At 48.7% G+C, this 12,823-nt stretch overlaps 1 protein-coding gene across 2 annotated transcripts in view; it reads right to left on the bottom strand.

Annotated features, from left to right (window-relative positions):
• Window positions 1-12,823, bottom strand: part of Ncmap (noncompact myelin associated protein) — a 45,562-nt gene that overhangs the window by 26,887 nt on the left and 5,852 nt on the right. Inside the window, exon 1 of one of the 2 annotated variants that reach the window (XM_005394811.2) lies at window positions 10,178-10,201. The exons of the other annotated variant lie outside the window; for it this stretch is intronic. The gene's annotated coding sequence lies outside the window, so the exon portion shown is untranslated. Of the gene's footprint in view, window positions 1-10,177; window positions 10,202-12,823 lie in introns of those variants that run through there. 2 annotated transcript variants of the gene reach the window in all.

Genomic DNA, 12,823 nt, shown 5'->3' with positions numbered 1-12,823 from the left:
CCTCTTAGGACTGCTTTCATTGTATCCCATAAGTTCCAGTATATTATATTGTCATTATCAGTTAATTGTAGAAACTGTCTTATTTCTTCTTTAATTTCATCTGTGATCCACTGGTTGTTCAGGAGGGTGCTATTTAATTTCCATGTGTTTAGGGAGTTCCAGTTTCATTGCACTATGGTCTTATAATATGCATGGGATAATTTCAGTTCCTTTGCATTTACTTAGGCATGTTCTGTGCATTAGTATGTGGTCTATTTTGGAGAACATCCCATGTGCAGCTGAGAAGAATGTGTTTTCTGATGTTGTGGGGCGGAACACTCTGTAGACATTTACTATGTCCATTTGTTCAAAAGTTTGGTTCAGTTCTAATATTGCATTGTTGATTCTTTGTCTAGTTGATTTGTCTTTTTTGTGACAGTGGGGTATTGAGATCCCCCAATACAACTGTATTAATGCTTATTTGGTTTTCATGCTCATTAGTATTTGTTTTATATAGTTGGGTGCACTGGTATTTGTTACATATATATTTATGATTGTTATCTCTTCCTCTTAGATTGTTCACTTTACAAGGATGTAGTGACTTTTTTATCTCCCTTAATCAGTCTTGGCTTGAAATTAATTTTGTCCACAAATAGAATAGCTACTCCTGGGGCTGGGGATTTAGCTCAGTGGCAAAAGTGCCTGCCTGGCAAGCGCAAGGTCGTGAGTTCGGTTCCCGGTACCAGAGAAAAATGAAAACCAAAAAAAAAAAAGAATAGCTACCCCTGCTTTTTTCTGGGTTCCTGTCCCATGGAGTATTTTTTTCCATTCTTTGAATTTCAGTCTATGAATTTCTTTTTTCAATTAAATGTGTTTTTGTATGCAGAATATTGTTGGATCTTGCTTCTTGACCCATCCTGCCAATCTATGTCTTTTGATTGGTGAATTGAGACCATTAACATTGATGGTTATAACTGATATGTACTGACTCATCCTTGTCATGTTATTTTTCTGTTGTTGGCTCTCCCTCTTTTTTTCCCCTCCCTCTGTTTAACTGTTTGCCTTGCCTGGTGGATTTCTTCTGTTGGGGTTCGTGGAGTTGTGGTCCTTGTTGTCTCTTGCTAGACTGTCCTTTGAAACATGCTAGAGTGCTGGTTTGGTGGTCATAAATTTCCTCAGATGCTCTTTGTCATGCAGGTATCTTATTTCTCCATCAGTTTAGAGAGATTGTTTTGCAGGGTACATCAATCTGGGTTGAAAGTTGTTTTCCTTTAGAACTTGAAATACTTCACTCCAAGCTTGAGGGTTTGTGCTGAGAAGTCAGCTGTGATTCTGATGGGCTTTCCTTTATAGGGGATTTGTTCATTTTCCCTAACCATTTTTAAGATTCTATTCTTGTGTTGAATTTCTGGAATCTTGACTATGATATGCCTGGCTGTAGATTTTTTTTAAAATCATGGCTAATTGGAGTTCTACATGCCTCACTCAGTATGTTAAATTCATTTTCTCTACCAGGAAAGCTGTCTGCCATGATGTCTGTAAACATTTTTTTTTTAATATTATTTGTGCTACCTCCTTCTTTTCCATTGACTCCAATCAATGTTAAATTATTCTTCTTTGCCTCATCTAGTAGCTGCTGGATTTATTTCTCATAGTCCTTTGGTACTTTTAAGAAATCTTTCTTTTCACAATTGCTAACCACAAGCCTGTCTTCTATACTGAGATCCTGGCCTCACATTGGCTTAATCTGCTGCAAATACTTTCAGTGGAATTTTTATTCTCCTGGATATCTTCTTGAATCTGCCTTATGGAGTCCATATCTTTCCTATGCTGAGAATTCATGGCTTCCATAATTTTCTTTTCTTTTTTTTTGTACCAGGAATCGAACTCAGGACCTTGCACTTGCCAGGCAGGTGCTTGTGTCACTGAGTTATACCCCCAGCCCACTTCCATAATTTTCTTAAGCTCTTTTAGTTCTTTATCTGTATCTGCTCTATAGAATCACTAAACCTGCTTTTCATTGTGGACATCATTTCTGTAGTTATCTGAGAAATTATTCCTGATTTGATTTTTTTCTAGAGCCTCACTCAGTTGCTTTGTTGTTATCACTTCAGAGAGGCCAGGTGGGTGGCTTTCAAATTGTTCCACCTCATTGCCCCCTTGGTTTGCCTTTGGTGAACTGGATGTCTGAGGTTGCATCTTGTTTAAATGTCTTCTCATTTTCTTTTCTTAGTTTAATTCCTGTCGTGATGTTTGTAAATTGTCTATGGTGGGTTTCTTTATTTCTAGTATTTAGAACCTTTAGGAAATGACTACTTCACCAAGGTATCTTTGAGGTGTAACTGGTTTTTGGGTTTTGAGTCTGTTGCAAGATCCTACCTGTTGCTGCCTGTTTGCCCCAGCCCGTGGTTCTCTGTCACTGTGCCATAGTATTGTTTGTGACTCTTAGTCAATGTCAGTCTTGGAATACCAGGAAGAACAGCTGTTTAGAACAATTATGTCACTTTTGGCTGTAGTAGTTCCATCAGCAATGACAATAGCATCAAACAAGACCTAGAAAATTACAAACTGAGCCAACCATTAATTCGCCACCTTTAACTGTATGAACTAGATTTGTAGTTATATAACAATATCTAAAACGAACCAGAGCCAGGCATGGTGGTGCATGCCTGTAATCCCAGCAATCAGGAGGATGAGGCAGGAGGATTGCTGCAAGTTTGAGGCCAGCTTGGGCTACAAAGTGAGCTCAAGGACAGAATGAACTACATAGCGAGGCCTTGTCTCAAAAAGACAAAAAATTTTTTAAAAAAAGCAAACATTATGCAGTATACAAAGTCCTTAATATGTCAATTTTTCCATCAGAAGTTAAAATTTAGAATGGGTTAGGGAGAAAATAGAGAAGTGGAAGAAGAGGAAGAGATTAGAAGTAAGGCTGGAGGACAAAGGGGGATCACGCTAACTTTGGGACACTGGTGCAGAAGGAGGGAAAGAGAGATGAAAAAGATAAAAAGACCAGAATAGAACCACAACCACAAAGAGGCTAGAAACCACATTCACACTCATATAAAAACAAGATCAAATAATGGAGAAAAAAGCAAAACAAAAAAACAAACACAAAACCACCACCACTACAACAATGGAAAACAAATGAGAGAGAGAAAGGGAGAGAAAAGTCCACTTCCAGGTGTGTCTCTGCTGTCACTGGTAGACAGTGTGTGGAGACAGAGTCCCGATTGGTGCCGATCCATCCCAGCAAGCCAGCAGTAGCTTTCTGGCAGGGTAGTGGATAATCTCTCGTTCACGGTGTCTGCCAGCATAATGCAAAGCTAGAACAGATTCCTCCCTCAGCCTCTGCCAGCTGCCTGCATCCCATGATTCTTGGCTCCTCTTCCCATCTTCAAACCAGCTGTGCAACATTTCCTTCTCTCTCTGACCCTCCTACTCCTTCTTATAAGGACCTTTGTGATTCCTTTATTTTATTTTTATTTTTATTTTTTGGAGACAGGGTCTTGCTATGCAGTTCAGGCTGGTCTTGAGCTCACTTTGTAGCCCAGGCTGGTCTCGAACTTGCAATAATCCTCTTGTCTCAGTTTCCCCAGTGCTGGGATTACAGTCGTGTGCCACCACACCTGGTGATTGTGATTTCTTTAATGCAGGATTACCCTCCATCTAGAGATGTGTCATGTTATCCTACTGTGAAGGCTCTCTGCCTTGTAAACTAAGTCCCAGACTTCGGGATTGGGATGTGGACATTTTCAGGAGGCCATTGCTCAGCATACTACACAGGATTTGGATCCTTCTCCGTCTGATCCCAAGGTGGATGCTCTTCACTGACTCCTGCCTCCCCCGTACTGCCTGAGCTCAGACACACAGCACGGCTAAGAGAACACAAGTGTATCGGTGGTGGTTGGCATTAGCACCACAGCACCACAGAGCCAGGAGAAGCTCTGTGACAAGAGCAGAGGGAGAGGCCTGGGTCCCCGGCCAGCTGGAGCAGGGTGTGGGCAGGGGCTCAGGAGCCAACGGGGTAGGCAGATTCCTTCCTGGCCAAGCAAGCTGATTTCATGAGCTCTGCAGCACCTACCTACCACCTAACCTCCAACGCATCTGCTGTCCGCCCTCCCCTGAAGGATGAGAACACCCCACCCAGCCGCTCCAGCCAGGATTCTGTACCATCCTTGGGACACTTAATCCGTTTTCCCAGTTAACTCATAACCATTCTCAACTTTTCCCTTCCAAGTCTCTTCTCTGCCAAGAGCTTAGGAGGCCTCTCATCCTGCGCATCGATCCCTGCCCAGGTCGGATTTGCAAGGTGTCTCGGCAGCCTGGCCCCGCCGGGAGCTCATCAGTCCCATCTCCAGCAGGCTGGTTAGCTGGGTCTCTGTCCCCAGACACACAGCCTCTGACTCTGCTGTGACTTAGGAATGGGGCCTCCAGGCTACTGATGCAACAAATCTGTCCAGAGGGAAGCCACAAGTAATGGGGACAGATTCTGGTTTGTGTTATATAGCGAGAAACAACTCTTTAAGAACAGATCACCAAACATCAGCAGACCTTTGAAAGGCAAGAAAGCCACAAATAAAATGCACAGACAGCAGACAAGACCAACAGAGGGAGTTGTTTAAAACACAGACAATACAGAGAGCAGAAGAAAAACTCAGTATTCTTACAGAGATAAGATTTGCATCTGTATAAGAACAGGATGCTAGAAGAAAGGAATGTTCTAGGAAATTTAAAATATGACAAAAGAGTCACTGGGAGGCTTAGGCAAGAGGACTGCAAGTTTGAGCCCAGCCTGGGCAACCCAGTAAGACCCTATCTTAAAATAAAAAATAAAAAAAGGAGACAAGCATGGTGACACACGCCTGTAATCCCAGCACTTGGGAGGCTGAGGCAGGAGGATGGCTGTGAGTTCATGGCCAGCCTGGGCTACATAACACCTGCCTGGCAAGCACAAGGTCCTGAGTTCGATTCCTGGTACCAAAAAAAAAAAAAAAAAAAAAAAGGGATGGAGTAGCGTACTGCTAAGGCCCTGGGTGTAATCCCCAGTACCAGTATAGGGGAGGGGGATCAGTAGAAGGGTTAGAAGAGTGTTGAGGAAATGTCTCATGAAGTGGAACAAAGCAGATAAAAAGGGAGAAAGTAGGTGAAAATGGAATAGTAAAAATCCCAGAAATAATTTTTATGGTATGATTTTTTTTTTTTAAAGTTTAAAAAACTGACAAAACAACAATGAAGATAGAATCAGAACAACACAAAAACAACAAAAATGGTACATGACCTCAAGATAAAATGCTAGAAATTTACAATGGTTGCTAAATTACACAGTTATCTTCAACGAAATTGTTCAGTCCATTAGACATAAGAATGTAAGAATGATCAAACAAAGCCAGTAACTTAACAGTAATTTAAAAATAATTTTAAAAAAAACATTGGAAATGATGCAGAGCTTCACTGTACAAAATGGTAGGAGTTCAACAGTGGTTCTTATACTGCATATTGTTTTCAGGTCAGTCATTCTATTTTTATTTTTATTTATATTTTATTTGTTTACTTTTTTTGGTACCGGGAATCAAACACAGGACCTTGCGCTTGCCAGGCAGGCACTTATGCCACTGAGCTACATCCCCAGCCCTGGATCAGTCCTTCTAATTACCAAATTCAAACGTGTAAAATTGGTCAAGAGAAAAAGAAAATTTTAAGCATTGACTGTTGCTCTCAATAAACTACAGACATCATCAATACACCTATTCGCGCTATCCTAGAAATAATTTTTTTGGTAAAGGATCGGCACTCAGACGGAACCAGAACAGTAGTCACCATAGACGCTCTGAGACCACTCTGTGCAAGTCTGGAGTGTCCCGGCCTGACCGCGCACCAAAGCCACCGAAACGCCAAGCGCGAGGGTAGACGCGACATCCTCAGACAGGAGAGCTTCAGAACGATCGCTCTCCCCAGGAAGCTCCTGACCCTGTACCGGCCACAGCAGGGGTGGGGGACGACGGTGACAGAGCCAGAGAGGGACGGGGACCCAGGGGCTCCAACAGGAAGCGGCAGGGTGGGCGGTGCCCCGGGAGCACATGGGGGGGGGCGAGCGGTGCGATCGAGGGGCCCAGGGGGAAGCAGGGGATCCTGCAGCCAAGAAAAAAGATGAAAGCAGCAAACTTGCTGATGTGTTTGTCTGCTCTGACAGCTGCTCTGCCCTTCTGTCCGATGGGTGGGGATGCACTTAGGACAGAAAGCTAAGCCCCTCCAAAAGGAACTGAACGTCCCTCCTCTGCCTCAGCCCCGCCCCCAACCGCATTTTGCTCCGCAGCTCCCCACCTTGGCAGAGGGGGCGGCCTCCTAGGATTCCACCTAACCCACCCTGACAAGGACGGAGTCCACTGGCTTCGCCTTTACAAACGGGGAGACTGAGGGTCCTCGGGGACACAGAGAGAGAGGGGAGGTCCATGCGCCTCATTGTCTGGTTCCTTCAGAGCAAGATCCGTAGCAAGGACAGCAAGAACCCAGCCAGCCCTAAGGGAACCCTGGCCCTGAGCGAGGAGCCCCCACCTGGCCTGCCTCTTCCCAGGCCCCCGCTGCTCTCCTGTGCTAGGTCTCTGGATTACGCCTATATGTCACCCATTACAGGAGAATATGTAGCTGTAACTGAGTTCTGCACACTGCACGCGAAGCAACTGCAAGCTTCTGCGGGGAAAACCGGAGGCGGGAGGGCAGAAAACAGCACAAAGCCAGATGAGCACCAGCAATCACCTGGGACCAGCAGTCACCTCGGAACAGTGCTCCTAGGCTGCCCCCTTTTTTTTTTATTTGGTTAAGAATCAAGGCCAAGCCGGGATGCATGCTTGTAATCTCCACAAATCTGAGTTTATCCCTAAAAGACCTTTACATGGTCTGGCTTTTGATTCTGAGTTCAAATCCTGCCTCTCCTAAGGGCTTGGTTCACCTCAAATTACTAAATTGCCTAGGCTGGGCTTGAACTTGCAATGCTCCTGCCTCAGCCTTCTATAGTGCTGGGATTAGTACTGCTCTGTAATCTTAACATGTGGCGTTCTTTCTTGAAATCTGAATGCCCTGGTCTATGCACCTGATCTGTGATCTATGGATCTGATAGCCTCACCTACTAGCAGGGCCACCTTGGCATACTAATGTGGGGGCCAAGAACCCTGGCTGCAGGTGAGGGAGTCTGGGTTTGGAACTGACCCTGTCACTTACTTACCCTGTGACCATGGATAAGCCACTTGTTCTACCTTGACTGCAGTCTTCCCTACAAAACAGACAGCTGGGACCCGATCACCTCCCTCTCAGACTCTTCCATCTGGGGCTTATGAGCCCCCTGTGCGGGTGAGGACGGGGCCCTCCCTCTCCCCTGCCCCCACCCACTCCGTTTCCAGAGGCCACAGCCTCTCCTTTCCTGCCCGAGCCGGGCTGCAGGGAGGACACGCAGAGGAACAGTCCCTGCTGTTCAAGCGGCTGCGGTGGGAGCTGGCTGGTGGCCAGTCACAATAGGGCCTGACACACAGAGGGGTGTTTGTGCGGGGGGCCTCACGCTTCACACAGACCTGCGCTCTCTCCCCAGGCACAGTGCCAGCCCCCAGCTTGCTCGTGAGGTGGGACATGGGGTCGTGAAGGGGGACATGTGACATGTGACGCTGCACAGAACTGGGCGTCCTCCTGGGGGCTGGGAGCCTGGGCAGAGGAGAGGGAAGGCAGGAGCCCTTGCGGGGGAGCCACAGGGAGATGAGGGAGGAGATGTGGGGGGACAGGAGAGAGCGGGTCGGGCGGTTCCCAGCTCTCCCCCATTAGCCGAGGGACTCGAGCAGGGACGTCCGGCTCCACTCCAGGCCTCAGCTTCCTCAGCTCTGAAGTGGAGTGGCTCCCTGTCCTCGTGCTGTGAGGACTCCACTAAAGAAGATGACCTTGTAAAGGCCCGGGACGACTCTCTCACGACTGTGGACCTAAGTCCTTGTCCTCAATGTCCTCGTCTGAATTGTAAGGACCAACTAGAGACCGACGGAAGCCGCTGAAGGAAGGAAGAACTGGTCAGGGCCTCATGACAAGTCTGGGGGATGCAGCCAATCACAGTGCATGTTTCCTAGCCTCCAAAAGCGTTTTGTTTCCAATGTGAAGGAAAAAATAAAAATATCAACAAGTACCCTCCCATTTTAAAAGAAATTCAAACCACCCTGAGGGCTTTCAAGTCTCACAGGCCTTGTCTGCTGTGTCCAGGGGCCCCGCTGGCTCCGAGCTCTCCCGGTGCTGACCTGCCCTGCACATTGTCTCTGAGGTCCACCGGCCCCCAGTGTCTTCCACCATGGACCCCCGGGGCGCCCCACACCCCAAAGGGCAGAACTCGGGGCCCTGTTTGTGCGGAAACTCCTGGTCTCACTGCACTGTGAGCCTGAATCAGGGCGGACGGCCCGGGAGCACGGGTGCGAGGCTGGCGGAACCCGGGGGCACCCACGGCTGGGAGCCCGGGGCTGCGGTCGGGGCCGATTCTAAGGCACCAGGCGGGCGGAGGAGGAGCACTGCTACTCACAGCCACTCTCTGCTCCCTTCCGTGGTGCCCGCCGTGCCCGGGGCTTTACCTCCATGACCCCACTGAGTCCTCATCACACCCACTCAGCTTCACTTGAAGGAACCAGGGCGCAGAGCGGCCCAGGAACTCATCCAAAGTCACAGAGCTGCCAGAGCAGGACCCGGACCCAGTCCTCTGCCTCCCAGACCTGTCTTGCCCCTCCGCAAGGCGTGGGTGGGAGCGGGAAGGAGACCTCCAGGGTGCGGGAATGGGCGGGCAAGTGGAGGTCAGGAGTCCCGGAAATGCGGGAAAGAGGGCGAAAGGGGCTCAGGCGGGGGAGGGGCTGGGTGTGAGGGCCTTGAATGTACCATTGTTTTTATTTTGCGATACATTCTCGATGAGGTTCCCAGCTGGCCCTGAACTTGCAATTCTCCTGCCTCAGCCTCCTGAGGACTGGTGATTACGGAGTGTGCCATTACACTCGGCCAGAGTTCAAGCTACTAACCTCTCTGTGCTTCCATTCTTTTTCTGTAAAATAGAGGTAATAACAGGGCCTCCTTTGCAGGACTGTGGTTGAAAGAAATGAGATAATAAATATAAAGGCCCTGCTGGGGATGGGCACAAATCATCTCTGAGCACATTGCATTTCCCTCCCCTGCCTACCTCTAGAAAGATCTCCCCAACCCGCTAAGCTGCCCAGAATCAAGACTAAAGGCGGTGATGGTGTGAAGTTCAGGGAGGGAGAGAGAGGGAAATGTCCAGCTATCTAGTATTGAAATACGTCTGAGATGGTGGGAGGAGTATTCATTTCCTTCTCCTCCCTGCTGTGTGGCCCGGTTATGTAAGTGAACTTCTCAGGGCGTCCCCCTCGGGGGCCTCTAGGAGGGCGGCTGGCAGTGACATAAGTAAATACTTTGGTGCTCTCTGCCCCGGGCTCAGGTTCTGAGCAAACACAGGGCCTGAGAGGGACAGAGGCAGGGAGGAGGAGGAGGCCAAGGCCGGAGTGAGCTTGGGGCCAGGCATGAGGAGGTCCACGTTCCAGGCCGAGTGCTGCCTCGAAGGCCATGGATGCGTCACAAGCCAGCACCTGGGTAGTGGCGAATTTTCATGGTGGCATGATCTAGGGGAAAGGTCCAGTCCAGCTGGGGGCCTCGGCTGTGTCCCCAGGGACGGAGTGAAGGCCATTCCAGTGTGGCCACTGCCTTCTCCTGCCATCCTGACGGCCATACTCTCTCCTCCTGGGCTCCCGAGGAATGTCCTCCTCGCCCCCTTGCCCATGCCCTGGTAGGTGGTGGAGTAGACAGAGGAGGGGCTCTGGAATTGGACTTGGGGTCCGTTTCTGGCTTAGTTGCAGCACCCTGGCCTCATGACCTCTCCAAGGCTGCTTCCTCCACTGTCAGAGGGGCTTTGTGGCTCCCGGCTCATCCCTCACTGTGGCCACCGGAGGTAATCGTTGTTAATGACCAGGGCCAGTCACTTAGCCTTTACGTGGGTAAGGCTTTGGAGGCCTCAGGCTTCTGACAACACACAGTGAGCCTGAGCAGCGGGCTAGAGCCAGAGCCAGAGCCAGAGCCAGAGCCAGAGCCAGAGCCAGAGCCAGAGTGGGCACCCGACGTCACATTCCTTTGCCTCCCACACCTGTCTCAGAACAAGTGGCTTCCTGTCTCCTGGACTCACCCGCGCTTTGCAGCTGCAGCAAACGGTCTCATCCAAAGACGGCTCCCACCCCACGTCCTCTTCTGCAACATAACCTGATGTCCATCAGGACTCCAGGCGGGCCCCGTGCCTGCGCAGACCCCAGGACATGTCAGAGGTGACGCTGGCAGTTCTGGCAATCGTCCTTCAGTGGCTGCCTCTGTTTTCTGTCCCGCAGAAGCCCTGCCCTGGGGACTCCATGTGAGGACCACCCGGGACCCAGCCGACTTCAGGAGGCAAAACAGTAAATGCCAAGTTGTCATTTGAAGCCACCAAGTGGTTACAGTGCAACAGCATCCACATGCCGGCCTCCGCGCATGCTCCCCTCCCAACCCTTGACAGTCAGGAGCTGCGACCACAGAACAAAGCCAGGGCTCTGCCGTCCTTGTGTGCCTGTCTCCTTTGTTACCTCGGAATGACACCGTCCTGCTGGGCTGGATTCCTGCTGTGCGCTGCACGGGGGCCTATTAATCAGTGAGGGAGTGCTGGTCTCAAAACTGGTTTATTAACCTCAAAAGTACCCAGCCTCTCTCCTCCCCCTGTAAGACCAAAGACATCCAGAGTAAGTAATGTAGTTTCAAGATCTGCTAGGGCCGTCAACTGCTACTTTTTACTGTGTCCTCTTCCAGACCCCCTGGGGAGGCATCTAGAAGCCTCCAGTCCTTGTCCTAAACTTGCAATCACTTTCGATTCCAGTAGAGCCTCTGCAGACGAACCAGCCCAACTTGAGATCACCTCCCTAACTACCCAGGAGCCATCACCTCACAGGCACCAGACTCCACTGAACAGCAAGGATCTCCCCAGCCACCTCACAGAGCCAGGACTGAGAGAGTGATCAACCAGACCCCAGCTCACCTCCGCAACCCCGTGAATGCTGGCCCCGTGCCTTGATTACCTTGCAGGCCTGATCTCTGTCACTGCTGCGTCCCCTTCAGTGCCTCTCCTCAAGCAAAAGTCCCCAGCTCACCTTCTCTTTCATCTCAATGAAAAGCTTTGGCTGCTGGGTATGGTGGCTTACGCCTGCAATTCCAGCACTCAGGAGGCTGAGACAGGAGGATCACTGAGTTTAAGGCCAGCCTGGGCTACACAAGCGAGTTCAAAGCCAGACTGCACTACATAGCAAGAAGCTGTCTCCAAAACACCAAAAGCTGAAAACAAACAAAAGCTTTGCCTGTTACTCTTACTTCTTGGGCCAGGGATATAGCTCAGTGGCATAAGCACCTGCCTGGCAAGTGCAAGGTCCTGAGTTCGATTCCCAGTACCAAAACAAAAAGCAAGTTGCACACTTCTTGGCCTGGTTTTTAATTTTTATTATCCCTGAGTCAAAGGACCCCACATGACACTGGCAACCACACTCGGAGTACCAGGATCTGGGAGTGGCAGCCATCAGCTCTGCATTCCTGGATCTGGAAGACAGCCAGGGTCCTTCAATTCAACTGTTCCAGGCAGTCTTGAGACTCCCCTACCCGATTTTGGCAGTCACCAGAGCTCCCCAACCTGGCCCGGGGTCTGGGAGTATTTAGGGGGCCTCTAGACTTTCCAATGTTTTAAAAGAATGAAGCGTATAAAATACCCTCCTTCCTAAAGTGCTGAATATATTTCTGTTTCTCGTACAGGAGCCTGATTTACACACCCTGACTTTTCACAGCTCCTCCAGGTCTCCTAGATTTGTTTCTTTTTATTATTTAAGGATTTCCTCCCAGTGTATTTCAATGCGGCTCTTTGTGTGTTCCACCTTCTGAGGCTTTATTTACCCAAGAGTATTTTTATGATGACCTCATGTTTAAGTGACAGTTTGGCTGACTTTAAGATTCTGGATTGAAAGAGTTCTTTTCTTTCACTCCTGAGTGGTATTACTTCCCTGACTTCCTTTCTCGGTGTTTCTAGCAAGGATATGTCACCCTGATTCTTGCTCCTGTGTAAGCCGTTTATTTTTCTCTGCTCTTCCCTTGTCTTTTGCATTTTTATTTGCACCCTCATATCTCTGTGTGATTCCCCCCACTTATTTCTATTGTTGGTTATTCTAAGAGTCTTTTCAACCTGTGTTCACTTTTCTGTAATTCTGAAATATTTCATCTTTTTTTTTTTTTCTTAATTTGTCTTTTTGAGACAGGGTTTCACCATGCAATTCAGGCTGGCCTTGAGCTTACTTTGTAGCCCAGGCTGGTCTTGAACTCGCAACAATCCTGCCTCAGCCTCCAGGCATGCGCCACCACATCCCACTTCCATTATTTCTCCAGCTCCATGTTTATTATTCTTTCCTTTTGGAGCTTCTATTCTCTACAGCTCTTAGCTTTCCTTTTTTATTTGTTGTCTGTTTATCTTTCCCTGATGCTTTTTTTGGGTCTTTTTCGGACAGGGTCTCGCTATGCAGTTCAGGCTGGCCTTGAACTCACTTTCTAGCCCAGGCAGAACTGCAACTCGCAGCAGTCCTCCTGCCTCAGCCTTCAGAGTGCTGGGATTACAGATGTGCACCACCACGTTCAGCTGCCTGGTGCTTTTGAGGATAATTTCGAATCTGATCATTTTGTTAATTAATCAGTTAATTCTTAAACAGAAGCCATCCTCGTATGCCATCTATTATGTCTTTTATTTTAAATATATTTTTCTGTTTTTATTTTAAAGAGA

This window comes from Chinchilla lanigera, unplaced genomic scaffold (genome assembly GCF_000276665.1).
Source record: "Chinchilla lanigera isolate Chin_1 unplaced genomic scaffold, ChiLan1.0 scaffold00051, whole genome shotgun sequence".
Classification (NCBI taxonomy): Eukaryota; Metazoa; Chordata; class Mammalia; order Rodentia; family Chinchillidae; genus Chinchilla; species Chinchilla lanigera.
This window is presented reverse-complemented; position numbering and strand designations above follow the sequence as displayed.